General features: G+C 42.3%; 1 protein-coding gene and 1 pseudogene across 7 annotated transcripts in view; both read left to right on the forward strand.

Moving 5' to 3' along the window:
* The window catches only part of SUGCT (succinyl-CoA:glutarate-CoA transferase), a 1,356,517-nt gene that overhangs the window by 171,392 nt on the left and 1,170,161 nt on the right, over positions 1–14,964 (forward strand). The gene's annotated exons all lie outside the window — the stretch shown is intronic.
* LOC144000046 (5S ribosomal RNA) lies at positions 9,376–9,491 on the forward strand (annotated as a pseudogene).

Genomic DNA, 14,964 nt, shown 5'->3' on the forward strand with positions numbered 1-14,964 from the left:
ATGAGCGGCCAAATAGTAAAGCTTAATGTAAGGGAGCGCAAATACTCCTAATGTTTTTGGTCTGCGGAAAATAGTATGTTAAATCCTGAGGGATTTGGAAGTTCAAACAAATTTGTTAAATATAGATTGTAATGGTTTGAAAAAGTTAGCTGGAATGTTTTTCGGGATTGTTTGAAAGAGATAGGGAATACATTCTGTTTCAAAACAATGCATCTGCCCGTCCATGAAAAATTACAAGAAGACCATGAAGACTGTTCAGAGCGCAATTTGGAAAGCAAAGGAGAGACATTAAAGTGATTGTAAGGGTTTTTTTTTTTTTTTTTTTTAAATAACAAACATATTATACTTACCTCCACTGTGCAACTCGTTTTGCACAGAGTGACCCTGAACCTGCTCTTCTGGGGTTCCCACCGGCGGCTCCTCCCCACATCAGATAACCCCCTAGGAAGAGCTCTCTCCTGAGGGGGTTACCATGCGGGCGCGCTCCCGAGTCGAGCATTCGGCATCTATAGCTAATGGCTGCGCTGCTATTAATCTATCCAATCAAGAGCTGATAACCCCGGGCAGAGAGACAGCACGTCCCCATCGGGCAAAGTTTCAGGGCTTAGATAAATAAAACGGGGGGGGGGAGGGGCGGTCACTGCCAGGTGTTTTTTCACCTTAATGCATAGGATGCATTAATTAAAGTGAAAAAACATGAAGGTTTACAACCCCTTTAAAGCGGTTCTTCACCCTAAAGGGGAAGTTCCGCTAGTATTATCCCTCCCCCCTCCGGTGCCACAATCGGCACCTTCCAGGGGGGAGGAGGGTGCAGTTACCTGAATAATCCAGGTAACTGCACCCACTTCCGACCAGACCGCCGCAGACCCCCGCATCGCCCCGCCCCCCCCCCCCCCCCCCGTTGTGTTCTGGGAAACACACAGTTCCCAGAGACACAGCGGGGGACCATAAGAGAAGCGCAGCGCGACTCGCGCATGCGCAGTAGGGAACCGGGCAGTGAAGCCCTCATGCTTCACTTCCCGATTCCCTGACAGAGGATGGCGGCGGTGGCTGCAGCGAGACGAGCGATTGCTCGTCATCTGCCGCCGACATCGCTGGAACCTGGGACAGGTAAGTGTGATATTATTAAAAGTCAGCAGCTGCAATATTAGTAGCTGCTGGCTTTTAATATTTTTTTTTTAGGTGCAGTTCCTCTTTAAGTATTTCACTACTATTAATGTGTGATCAGGCCCATTTTAAATGAAAGTTTGTCTGTAGTTTGAGATTTTTGGTAATTAGCATGGAAGTTTGATAAATCCCTGTAGCATTTAAATTCCGCAACAAGGTTTGGTAAAGTAGTAATGGGTTTATTACTAATAAAGAAAAGTAGGTCATTGTCATGTACTGATATTTTGTGTTCACAATTCCCACAAACAATTCTGGTAATGTCTGTATTTACATGACCAGTTCTCAAGACGGGTTCTAATGTTATTATCAAAATAAGTGGAGGTAGATAAACCATGTACATCCACAGATGTCGAGGGGACCTCAGCGTTCCCAGCCTCCTAAAATATTACCAAGCTACCCAAATTACACCATTGGTAGCTTTATACATGAGTCAAAAAGCCCCCTTTGTGGGTAGACTTGGAATCTTCTTATATTACTCCCATCAATATAAAAGCGCTCCCCTGGACCCCTCCAGCCTCTTGCCCACCCACCCATAGCCCCCTATTAACCAGTTCCGGACCGCCCACCGCATATATACTGCAGCAGAGTGGCCCGGCTGGGTCAAGCCATGTACAGGTATGTGATTTTGTGCACAAGATCCAGGGGGCACGCGCGCACCACTGGAGTGCCACTTCCGCTGTGATGGGACATACTGAGAGCCTAACGGCCCCTGGGACCCACGGATCGTTGGGCAGAAAGAACATGACAGACCACTGTTCTGTCAGAATATAAAAGAGCTAAGCTGAAACACGGATCTCTTTTCCTCAAGTGAATCCGTCCCCCACACAGTTAGAAATCACTCATAGGGAACACACTTAACCCCTTGATTGACTCTGGTGTTAACCCCTTACCTTCCAGTGTTATTTATATGCTGATTACTAGTAAAAACAATAAATATTGTTCGGGTTTCTGTAGGGGTTTCTGCACAGATGTCAATGGAAATCGCACCCCAAAATCGCAAAAAGTAGTACAGAAACGCCTTTTTGAAATCGGTGTGGCATCACACCGATTAGGATGGTGCCATTGCGGCAATTGCTGCAGATTTGACATGCAATTTGACTTATCAAATCGCACCAATGTGAACCAGGGCTTAATCAGATTCAATTTAGAGTTTGAGACACAGCAACATGTTGAATAAATACGAGTTTTCTATGATAATGAGAACAAGGCCTTAACTTGGCCCTTGCTATAGTTCTTGGAAAGCTTCTGGAACTCCCTGGTATACAAAGACCGAGAAATCAGTAAGACCCTTTTTACACTGAAGCACTGCTAAAACAACCGCTAAAGTGCCGGTTGTTTTCTGTTACTAGTAATGGCAACGATCTGCGATTTTTATCTGGACTGCGACATTATGGCAGAAACGTTTGACACATTTTTAGGACCATTGGCATTTATACAGGGATCAATGCTATAAAAAAGCACTGATTACTGTAAAAGTGTCACTGGCAGGGAAGGAGTTAACACTAGGGGGATAAAGGGTTTAAATGTGTTCCGTAGTGTGTGTTCTAACTGAAGGGGGGATGGAACTGTCTAGGGGAGATGACAGATCGCTGTCCATACTTTGTATGAACAGACGATCTGTCTCTTCTCCCTTCAGAGAACCGGGATCTGTGTGTTTACACACACAGTTTCTGCTTCTCGCTGTGTCATGAGCGGTCGCGAGAGCCCGGTGGTCATCACGCCTGGCGGGCACTCACACTGGCCCCGGGGGCGAGCAGCAGCGCACATGCGCCCCTAGGGCGAAGCAACGTAACATAACTTTTCGCCCAGCCGTGCCTTTCTACCGCAGTAAAACTGTGGTGGCTGGTCGGTAAATGGTTAAACATGTATTGCTATGTGTGAACTAAAAATCCCTTTTTTTTTTTACTGCAAAGTTTGCTAGAAAGGGTATATAGCATTGTGCAGAGGGTTATCCAAAATTTCTGTGGAATAGGAGGGGAGACCTCAACAATCCATTTAATTCAATTTGTATCAAACCAGACAGGCTCTTGTACTACTTAGCTGATGGGAGATCTAAAGGTGATTGTACAATAAGATTGTATAGGAAGTGGGTGGAAGGTAGTGTTGGAAAGAAAATGAAAATGTATTTTAGTACACAGAGTCGCCAATTAATACGTTATTTCTAACTTCTCATAAGCATACTTAATATTACACCCCAAAACACATTCTACTACTCCTCATGAGTATGGTGATACTACATGTGTGAGACTTTTTCCCAGCTTAGCCACATAGAGGAGCCCGAAATCCAGGGAGCATCTTCAGGTGTTTCAGGATCATAAATTACACATCTTATTTCCTGACTACCTATCACATTTTTGGAGGCCCTGGAGCACCAGGACAGTGATAACACCCAAAAAATTACCACATTTTAGAAAGCAAACACCCCAAGGTATTTTTTAAGTGAGTCTTTTGAAGAATCATCGTTTTGTCACACGTTTTTGGAAAATGCAGTCAGAAATGAAAAATTTAGTTTTTTTACACAAAGTTGTCACATATTCTACTACTAATTTGGAGTATAGCGATACCACATGTGTTGGACTTTTCGGACAGATTATATAATGGACATTGTTTCTAGTGTCTCACACAGATCAACCAATTGTATCAAAATCAATGTATTCTAATGGCCGTCTCTATATGAGTGGTCAGGGAATATAGCTTATTGTTGCCTCACCTATAGCTGTGCCAGTTCCTGTAAGCCAGGGGTGTCCAAACTGTTTTCAACGAGGGCCAGATTTGATTAAGTAAACATGGGTGAGGGCCGACCATTTTACCTGACATTCTTTAAACCATTAAAAATTGGTCTAAGTCTGTTCGCCCGAGCACTAATACACTGTCCAACAAGAATGCTCTTGCTTTTGTGGCTGTGAGTGGTGAACAGATGAGCTTGGGTGTGTTATTTGGATATATCGTATTTATTGGCTTATAACATGCACCTTCACTTTAAAAAGGAGTTTCAGAAAAAAGTCTTACATTTTAAATAAAGAACTGTGAAGCAAAATAAGGGTCAGTGCCTATTTGCAGCCTCACAAGTGCCATAAATGCAGCTCTACCATTGCCATCCATCATTACCACGAATGTAGCCTCACCATTGCCATGAATGCAGCACCCCTGTTGCCATGAATGCAGCACCCCCGTTGCCATGAATGCAGCACCCCCGTTGCCATGAATGCAGCACCCTCTTTGCCATGAATGCAGCACCCACATTGCCATGAATGCAGCACCTACATTGACATGAATGCAGACTTACCATTGCCATGAATGCTGCACACACTTTGTCATGAATGCAGCACTCCTGTTGCCATGAATGCAGCACCCCCATTGCCATGAATGCAGCACCCACGTTGACATGAATGCAGACTCACCATTGCCATGAATGCAGAACCCCCCTTGCCATGAATGCAGCACCCCCCTTGCCATGAATGCAGCACCCACATTGTCATGAATGGGGGCGGGATGAGCACCAACAGACATACAGGAGAAAATTCTGTTTTCTCGGCAGCCTCTTTAATAGAAAGTCCCGCCTCCTATGATGGACAGAACAGTTGTCCAATGGTAGCGCAGGAGACAGGATTTGCTTTTACAGAGGCCGCCCTGTAAACAGGAAAAATTCTCATGTTATGTACGGCACTTGTCCCGCCCACTCCCCGTTCCTTCCAAGGCAGCCAGCATATATCTTTTGTGGCCCCCGGCCACAATAGATATACATGTCAAAATTACAAGGCGGGCCATCTGAAACGCGGGCCTTGATTGGCCCGCAGGCCAGACTTTGGACATGTCTGCAATAAGCCAAACAAGCCTAGCCTACTAATTCATGGCTGCCCCCAGGATTGCCATGTTCACTGGTCAGGGAAAATAGGAGTCTGAAGAAAGGAAGAAGAGTTCCTGTGGTTCTGGGAGTGCAGTTGTCCACGGGAGATGGCCAGGACTGGTGTCTTGCAGGAACGTAGTCAGTTGAATGTGTAGATGGGTCCGTTAAGGGCTGCAGGCAGACATGGTCAGCAAACAGGCAAAGAATTGGTCCAGGCAACAGTCAGAAAAGTGATCATTAAACAGACCGTGATTATTACTGGTTTATAACTGTTTAATGATCACTTTTCTGACTGTTGCCTGGACCAATTCTTTGCCTGTTTGCTGACCATGTCTGCCTGCAGCCCTTAACGGACCCATCTACAGTAAAGGCAACACTAAATCTGTGTGGTGGTGGTCAGGAACACTTGCTGGCTTGGTGACACTGTAAACTAGTGTGACAGTGATCAGTAATACTGATACTGACTTACACTGTTCTGGTGACACTGGGACTGGTGTGGCAGAAGTGGGAGTTCATAGATATAAATATTTCCTTGTATTGTCCTCTTACAGTATATGTAGATGAATAATTGCTTATATGGCCAGCAGAAGGCTGGAAAAGAAGATGAAAAGTTATTATTGCTAGACAGTCAATTTACTCATTTTGTAAAGTACCTTTATATCAGATTAGCTGATATCACTTTATTGTAAACATATACTTTTGCACCTCAGATTACTATCTTGTGTTGCCCTCAGGCCAGAAGCAACAAACCCTGCTCTGCATATGGTTCAGTCTGTTTATACACTCCGATTTGTAAATCATTCTAAACCAATCATCAAATCTGTCTTGGCTTCAAAAGACAGATAAATATTTCTATTTACAGAGTGGCAGCTTTCTCACATTACTCATGCTATTGTTCACGGTCTGCAAGAACTGACTGATTACCCTCTTGAGAGAGGAAATTATGTGCAATGTGATGCCCATATGTATTCACCATGAAAATACATTTTAATGAATTTGACATTGACTTGCTGCAGTGGAATTATAAATATTCGGTCACACATACATGTTGACTTTGTTTTATATGATATTATTGCATAGTAGCAGGAGTTTACTATTTGGGAGATTTTATTGATGGGGGAATTCTCAAAAGGGTATCCCTCAGAGGGTTTTGTTTGAAATCATATCAGAATTACCTCCTTTTTAATAATCATATCTATTTTTATGATTACAGATATAGAAAAGTGATAACATTTAACCACTTCCCGACCGGTACGTCCAATTTTAAATGCCGCCCTGCCATCGCAAGCGCGCCAGCGCGCTCGCGTGCCGGTCGGGACTCCTGTGAGTGCGGTCGCGGGGACCGCGGACTCAATCGCCGTGGGCATAACCGTGATCGTCTCACGGGGTGGCTGAACTGGGAGATGCCGTTGTAAACAGCATCTCCCCATTCTGCCTAGTAACAAGTGACACTGATCTCTGCTCCATGTGATTGGAGCAGAGATCAGTGTTCACTAAAAGAAAGCCCAGCCCCCCACAGTTAGTAACACACCCCTAGGAACACTTAACCCCTACACTGCCAACCACTGGTTAATCCCTTCACTGCCAGTGTCATTTACACAGGAATCACTGCATTTGTATAGCAGTGATTGCTGTATAATGGACAATGGTCCCAAAAATGTGTCAAAAATGTCCGATGTGTCCACCATAATGTCGCAGTCACAATAAAAATTACTAGTAAAAAAATAAAAATAAAAACTATCCCCTATTTTGTAAACGCTATAACTTTTGCGCAAACCAATCAATAATCGCTTATTGCGATTTTTTTTTTACCAAAAATATGTAGAAGAATACGTATCGGCCTAAACTGAGGGAAAAAATGTTTTTTTTATATATATTTTTGGAGGATATTTATTATAACAAAAAGTAAAAATAATGCGTTTTTTAAAAAATTTACACTCTATTTTTAGCACAAAAAATAAAACTCACAGGGGTGATCAAATAGCACCAAAAGAAAGCTCTATTTGTGGGAAAAAAGGACGTCAATTTTGTTTGGGAGCCACGTTGCATGACCGCACAATTTAGTTAAAGCGGCACAGTGCCGTATCGCAAAAAGTGGTCTGGTCTTTGGCCAGCAAAATGGTCTGGGGCTGAAGTGGTTAAGCACTTTACTAAACATGGCTGTAATTAAACATAGGAAGGATATGAACATTTCCAAAGAATTTTCCCCAAGCCACAACAGAAGAGTATAAACCTTTTTTTTTTTTTTTTTTTTTTTTATTTTTTTATTTTTTTTTATTATAACCACATTCAAATTCCACTTCCTTTCTTAGGCTGCTGTTTGGGAAGACACCTATTAGATGCAGATTCCAGGGCAAGTCTGAGTGTGTAGTGTTTATCTCATGCTGGGAAATAATCAGTTGGGCATCATTCTAAACTAGCGGTTCTCAACCCAGGGGTCGATTGCCGATCCCCTGGGTTCTCTTCTATTACCCAAGAACCTCAAACTGAGGAGCTAGGGTTGGGAAAAGACGAATTCCCCCATGGTGAGGCTGTTGACTCCTCTTCTCAGGTGTCAAATGCGGGAGAATCAGCTTTCAATCTTAAGATTGATGGTGCAGTTTCTTGCTGAATGGTCCGCTCCACATGTATGGGCCCTTAACTGAGTGTTTGGGTTTGCTAAAGTCTCCTCAAGCTGTACATGCCTTTTCCTGTCCATTCATTGTTGGAAAAGCTTTTTTGTATCTGAGAGGATCACCCAAGTAAGCATTATTTTCCCTCATAAAAGTTTTCACACTTTATCCTATGGTGGAGGAAATTTACTAAGTAGGGTATACCAGCAGTTAACGCTGCTATATCCTATGTGAATAAGAGTTTGACTTGTCCGGAAGACAATGCTCAAATGCTAAGGGATCCAACGGACAAAAAGTTGGAATTCCTATTAGAAAAAAATAAAATAAAATAAAACAATAATAAAAACACATTTTTCTCTGGCAGATTGAGTGTCTCAGCCTGCGCTGACAGTAATTGCTTAATCATTGAGAGACCAGTTTAAAGAGGTGTTCAAGGTTATCCTGCTCAGCAGGCCCAGGATCTGGCAGCTTTATGTTTGCAATAGTTTCTATGAGAGATTCTATTCTTCAGGCCTTGCGCCATTCGCTAAGCACCATGCAGAAGCTCCTTGTCTTCCTTTTTGCAGTAAAACAGCTATTTGAGGATGTTTTGGATAATACATCTAAAGAAATTCTAGTGGAAAAAGTACCCCTTTTGCCATTTAAGAAAATTAGTAAATGTATTTTTGTTTTAAAGCTCCTTCTTCTGTGCCAGGGGCATCAGCCTTCAGGCAGTCATGACAGCTGCCACCGTCAGGTTCAAAAGATAACCCCGGGGACAGAAGAGGTCTTGGGGGAGGAAACCTACAAGATACTGAATCCTCCTTATGAGGAGGCGCCCCCTGCATGCTCAATAGAGGGAATTATTCTGCAGTTCTCAAGGATCTGGCAGGAAGAGTGTCAAGACGAATGGGGGACTTCCTCAATAGCTCCAAGATACAAACTGGAGTTCCAAAAGTTCCTGTATCCTCGTTTTCTCAGATCAAACATTCCTAAGGATCCGGAGAAAAAAGTCTCTCTCTCAAGCACTGGACCATCTTTTGGCAAAAAGTGATCATGGTGGCCCCCATGTAAGAGCAGAGGTTGGAGTTTGGTTAAATCCAAATGGACATTCTGGATCTCAAAAATGTAAATTTAATTGCTGAATATAATCAATCTTTTTTCACATGGAGTCAATCCAATCAGTTATCTCCATCCTACAAGGAGGAGAACTTCTGGCGTCAAAGATGCATACCTCCATATGCCTATTTCCTCGCCCCCTAGTAAAATCTACTTTTCAAGGTGGAAAATCTTAATTTTCAGTGTGTAGCTCTGCTTTCCGGTCTAGCTACTGCACCTTGAGTGTTTACAAAGGTTCTGGCTCCTCTTCTAGCCAGATTAAGGGTCCAAGGTATAACGATTATGGTTTACCTGGACGATCTGTTCTTGATAATCCAGTTGGTAGCCCACTTAGACCAAAGTATGGTCACCACATTCCACTATCTGGAATATCTAGTTCAGATTCTCAACATAGGAGAAATATTATCTAAATCCATGGAAAAGGCTAAAATACTTGGGTCTGATCATAGGTACACCGAGAAAACTGATTTAGGTGGTTGAAACAAGATGAATTCTTCTATTACACGTTTCATGAGGTTGTTGGGAAAGATGGTGGCTTCATTCGAGGCCATTCCTTATGATCAGTTTCATTCGAGACTGCTGCAAAACAGTATCCTATCAGCTTGGAACATAGGGTTCAAGTTCTAGATTCCCAATGTGTCTGACTCCAAAGCCTAAGGCCATATCACCCTGAAAGCGCCCAATCTCATCTGATCTTGAAGGGTAAGCAGGGTCGGGCCTGGTTAGTACCTGGATGGACCACCTGGAAATACCAGGTGCTGTAGGCTGGGTATGCCAGAGCCTCAGTTTATGGTAAATATTCAAAAATCTGCAAAGGGTAAAATCTTTCCTTCAGTTACCACGGAAGTGGCCCAGATCAGAAATGGCCTTGCCCATTATCATATTAGAAATTCAGGCAGAGCACTTGGTTTTGGGGGCCTGAACATTCAGTTTACGGTATTGTCCTGCCAGGATTCAATCCGACTATTCCACACAATGCCCTATATTAATCACCAAGGGGGCACAAGAAATTGTGTGGCCCAGAGAAAGGTGAATCATATCCTATCCTGGGCAGAAATCAATGTACTTTGCCGATCGGCGGTCTTTATTCTAGTAATAGAAAATTGGCAGGTGGACTACTTGAGTCACCAGCAGTTGTTCCCGGGAGAATGGTTCCTTCACCCTGATATCTTCCTGTAAATATGTCAAAGATGGGGGATCCCAGACATAGATCTGTTTACGTCTAGGTTCAACAAAGAAATCGTCAACTTTGTGCCAAAAAACAAAGGATCCGTTAGCATGCAGAACAGGTGCCTTGCTATTCCCGTGGAATTGGTTCTCACTGATTTATTCATTCCCTCCTATTCTGCCTGCGTCCACGACTTCTTCGCAGGATCAAGCAGGAAGGAAAGTTGGGGATTCTTGTGGCCCCGAGCGGGGCCCTGGAAATCTTGCAGAGATCGTAAAGATGACAGTAGGGGACCCATGGACCCTACTGCCACAGCCAGACCTTCTTTCGAAAGGTATTCCATCCTACTTTACAAACGCTAATTTTAATGGTTTGGCTATTGAGACCCACACTCTGAAGAAACGTAGGCTGTCAGGTTCAGTGGTTTCTATCTTGGTTAATGCAAGGGAGCCGGCCTCCATAATTATATATTATGGAGTCTGGGAAGCATATGTCTCCTGGTGTGAAACCTGGGGTTTCACCGCAGAAAATAGGTCAAAGGTAGAATGCTTGACTTTCTGCAGATGGGGTGAGAAATGAGGCTGGCCTTGAGTGCTTTCTAAGGACACTTGCTTCGCTTTCTTTGGTACGTAACTTTGAGGGGTAACACGGCTTAATCCCTGGTTAGGTCACCCCTGAACCCTTGGGACTTGAATTTCGTTTTGGCGGCATTACAAAACAAACTTTTTATGGACCGATACGACATATTCCCTTGGTCCTTTTTTGACAACGAAACAATTTTTTCTGGTAACCATATTTGCTGCAAGGAGGGTATCAGAATTGGCTGCTTTTTCTTGTAAAGAGCCATATTATTATTGTTCACAAGGATAAGGTAGCATTGCGTCCTCATCCTAACTTTTTAGCGAAGGTAGTATCAGGTTTTTATCTAAACCAGGATATTGTTCTATCTTCATTTTTTTCCAGACCCCTGTTCTATGGAAGAAAAATCACTACATTCTCTTGATGTGATGAGAGCAGTCTACGTAAAGACGACTGTTCAGATTCGGAAAATGGATGTTTTGTTCATATTGCCTGAAGGTCCTAAAAGAGGACAGGCAGCATGGAAATCTACTATTCTAAATGGATTTGACACGCAATCGTTCTAGCTTATGGTTTAAAGAGGTGGGTTCTACCCTCTCAAATCAAAACGCACTCCTCTAGGGCTGTTAGTTCTTCGTGGGCCAAGCCTCCATGGCTCAGGTCTGCAAGGTGGATGTAAAAAGACCTGAGGATGTTGCCTTTGGGCGCAGTGTACTGCAGGCAGCAGTATAAGTCCTCTGACCTCATGGTGCCCTACTTTTGTTGTGTCTCCCTCCCCTCAGTTGGCATTGCTCTGGGACATCCCACATAGTAATTACTATGGCTCTATGTCCCGTGATGTACGACTAAGAAAATATGTTTTTTTATAACAGCTTACCTATAAAATCCTTTTCTTTTGAAGTACAGCACAGGACACAGAGGTCCTGCCCCTCTTTCTAGTATACACGTGTATTAATTTGCTACAAAATTGAGATGCTCCTGGTATGGGAGTGGTTATATAGGGAGGCAACTTCCTGTTTAGGGTGTGTCATTGTCCAGCATGTAATCCCACATAGTAATTACTATGGCTCTGTGTCCCGTGAAGAAAAGGATTTTACAAGTAAGCTGTTATAAAAATCCTATTTTTTGAAGTTCCTGTAGGAGGGTGACAACGCTCCATGTTCTGCAGTGAAATCACACAGCAGTGGTGTCACCCTGTAGGAAGGGTATATAGAACATAGTACATAGTTTTGCATATAAACAGCTTGCTGATCAGACTCATGCTGTCTAGGAATTTGGTGTGGTCCGCTATGATGTAAATGTATTTACTGAGTTATGTGGCTGAGCACGTGAATTTTTTTTGAGGGAATTTAACTTTTGTAGTTCTGTTTGTAGATGTGTAAGACAAGAGACGTGGGTGAGATCTTGGGATGGGGGAATCTTAAGTGTTAATAATAGTCAGACGTTGTTTGAGTTATGATTGGAACCAAATTTGTTACACAATTGAATGCAATTTTCTTATCTAATTACACTGTCAGCAGACAAATAGATGACATATCTGCTGATATTATTGATCAGGTAATCCAGGAAATGAAATCTGCTATACTTGGAATATATAGCATCCAGTTTGATGAATCTACAGATGTTGCAAACTGTTTTCATTTACTGGTTACGTGTGGTATATTCATGATGGTGACTTTAAAGATGAGTTTCTTTTTTGCAAACCTCTTGAAACAACAACTACTGCATGTAAAATTTTTGACACAATTGGTTAATTTCTGGAAAAACATGAGATCTCCTGGGAAAAGATTTGTGGTGTTTGCACAGATGGTGCTCCAGCTATGTTAGGATGTTGGTCTGGATTTTAACTTTTGGTATTGAATGAGTCACCAAAAGCCATCGGAACTCACAGCATGATTCATTGACAATTGTTAGCAGTGAAGACGCTGCCACAAGAGTTACAAAAAGTAATGAAAAGCCTCATGAGTGCTGTCAATTTTGTAAAAGTGAGTGCTTTAAGCAGTCTACTCTTTTCAAAACATTGTAATCAATATGAAGCTTCTGTTAATGCTCTGTTTTCAAGAGGAAACATTTTAAAACGTGTTTTTGATCTTTGTAATGAGGATGGAGGATGGGGTAAACAGTTCAATCTCTGTATTTGTGGACGATACTAAGCTAAGCAGGGCAATAACTTCTCCCAGGATGTGGAAACCTTGCAAAAACATCTGAACAAATTAATGGGGTGGGCAACTACATTGCAAATGTGGTTCAATGTAGAAAAATGTAAAATAATGCATTTGGGTGGCAAAAATATGAATGCAATCTATACGGGGGGGGGGGGGGGGGAGAACCTCTGGGGGAATCTAGGATGGAAAAGGACAAGGGGATCCTAGTAGATGATAGGCTCAGTAATAGCATGCAATGCCAAGCTGCTGCTATCAAAGCAAACCGAATATTGGCATGCATTAAAAAGGGGATCAACTCCAGAGATAAAAAAATAATTCTCCTGCTCTACAAGACTCTGGTCCGGCCGCACCTGGAGTATGCTGTCCAGTTCTGGGCACCAGTCCTCAGGAAGGATGTACTGGAAATGGAGTGAGTACAAAGAAGGGCAACAAAGCTAATAAAGGGTCTGGAGGATATTAGTTATGAGGAACGATTGTGAGCACTGAACGTTTTCTCTCTGGAGAAGAGATGCTTGAGAGGGGATATGATTTCAATATACAAATACCATACTGGTGACCCCACAATAGGGATAAAACTTTTTCTCAAAAGGGAGTTTAACAAGACTCATGGCCACTCATTAAAATTAGAAGAAAAGAGGTTTAACCTTAAACTACGTAGAGGGTTCTATACTGTGAGGCCGCGTACACACGGGCGGACTGTTCGCCCAACTTAGTCCGCTGAACAGTGTTTCAGCGGACAGTCCGCTCGTGTGTGGGCTTCAGCGGACAGTTTCAGCGGACAGTCTGACGAACAAAGTTTTTCGGAATTTCCGTAAGACAGTCCGCTGAAACTTGGTTTCAGCGGACAGTCCGCTCGTGTGTAGGCTTGTTCGATAAACTAAGTTTCGCGCATGCTCAGAAAGGATTTACACGGCGAAGGTTGCATTGCAGTGTATTGGACGTCGAATTTCTCGTCCCGTCGTACGTGCCGTTCACGTCATCGCGCACGCTTTCAGCGGACTGTTCGTTGATCGGGTGTGGTCAAGTCCGTTCATGCAAATTTTGAGCGGACTTTTTGTCGGATTGTTTGACGAACAAAGTTGGGCGAACAGTCCGCCCATGTGTACGCGGCCTAAGAGTGACAAGGATGTGGAATTCCCTTCCACAGGCGGTGGCCTCAGCGGGGGCATTGATAGTTTCAAGAAACTATTAGATAAGCACCTGAACAACCACAAAATACAGGGATATACAATGTAATACTGACATATAATCACACAGATAGGTTGGACTTGATGGATTGTGTCTTTTTTCAACCCCACCTACTACATAACTATTTAAAAAAAAAAATTAATCAGAGAGCAAAACCGCAATTCAAAGCACTTAGGCAATGCAAATGAACTGCAGAAAATGGCTTACTTGGTTGACATCTTTGCAATCTTGAATGAGTTAAATTTATCACGGACCAAATGCACCATGCCTTGATTTGTCTGAAAAGATCCGATCATTCCAAATTAAACTTCAACTTTGGCAACAAAAATTGGATGAAAATAGACTTTACATGTTGGCCAACTTATCTGCTTTCTTTGAGGAAAATTACATTGAACTTGACAAAAGGATTAAAACAATAAGTTCTGTCAAAGAACCCTTCAAATGCTTGCGGACAAAATTTCATCTTACTTTCCAAATTTACCTGACAACCCGTTTACACTTGCTAGAAATTCATTCACAGTCAAAGTTGAAGATGTTCCTGAGAATGCACAAGAGGAGTTCATTGATCTCATTACCAGCGATGCAGCAAAAAATGATTTCTCTTCAATGTCAGTTAATAAATTCTGGATCATGTGTTAGCAGTTATATCCTGTCTGTCTGAGATTGTTTTGTGCCTTCTTCTTCCATTTCCAACAACATATCTTTGTGAAACAGGCTTTTCAAGCTTGTTGGTTATCAAGTCTAAATACAGAAATAGACTTGTTGCAGAAGATAATCTTCTTTGTGCTCTTACAAAGACTGCCCCGAGAATTTCGGAGAAAGAAGCAACTCAGCGTTTGCACTGACGCTTTAGTTTTTTGATGCATGGTTTTGCACAATTTTGAAGCAATGTAGTTTACTGTTATTATATTAAGACTGTCTGTCTAATTAAGACTGTTACCGTTGTTACGCTTTGTTTTCACATGATTATACAATAAGGGAAATACAGTTCAGTACACAATGAATAAAAAATAAATAAACGCAGTCGTAAACATTTTATTTATTTGCAATTTATATATTAATTATAAATGAAATATTTCACAATATATATTAGATTGTTTTTGTGAATAATCATGATGGTTTAATTATGTTAGATTTGTA

This window comes from Lithobates pipiens, unplaced genomic scaffold, assembly GCF_037356315.1.
Source record: "Lithobates pipiens isolate NorthernLeopardFrog02 unplaced genomic scaffold, aLitPip1_a1.2 Scaffold_19, whole genome shotgun sequence".
NCBI classification, from domain to species: Eukaryota; Metazoa; Chordata; class Amphibia; order Anura; family Ranidae; genus Lithobates; species Lithobates pipiens.